Here is a 464-nt window from a genome sequence, read left to right on the forward strand (position 1 = left end):
AACCAATAGAGCTCTCATCTTTACTCTCCATAGGACAAAGTCGTTCTTCCCGTTGAATTTCTCAATGTTAAATTTGACGGAACTCATTGTCATAGCTAGGATTTCTTCCAATGAATTATACCTGCTGCCCTTCCAAGAACTAGGCTTCTCCCTGTGAACTCCACTGTCTTTGCCAACCAAACAGAGAGCTCTGATCCCTTCTGGCAGAGATCACCCCTGTTTACCGGAGAAAACTTTCTGCACTGTGCTCGTGCCTTCTTCCCGCAGGCGCTCCTCTGCGTCCAACGGAACAAATCAGGAATTCCTCCTCTGCCTCTCACACGAGAATAACTGCCTCTCCAGAGCCGTCGCGCCTTGCCAAATTGCTCAGGTCCTCCTGCTTCACGAACTCCCGAACAGGGAACTCCCCGCTCTACGCGATCTCCGCCTCTTCCCTCTGGCCGAGCTGCTCGCAAGACCAAACT

The sequence above is a fragment of the Phalaenopsis equestris genome, unplaced genomic scaffold, assembly GCF_001263595.1.
Source record: "Phalaenopsis equestris unplaced genomic scaffold, ASM126359v1 Scaffold000016, whole genome shotgun sequence".
Taxonomy (NCBI): domain Eukaryota; kingdom Viridiplantae; phylum Streptophyta; class Magnoliopsida; order Asparagales; family Orchidaceae; genus Phalaenopsis; species Phalaenopsis equestris.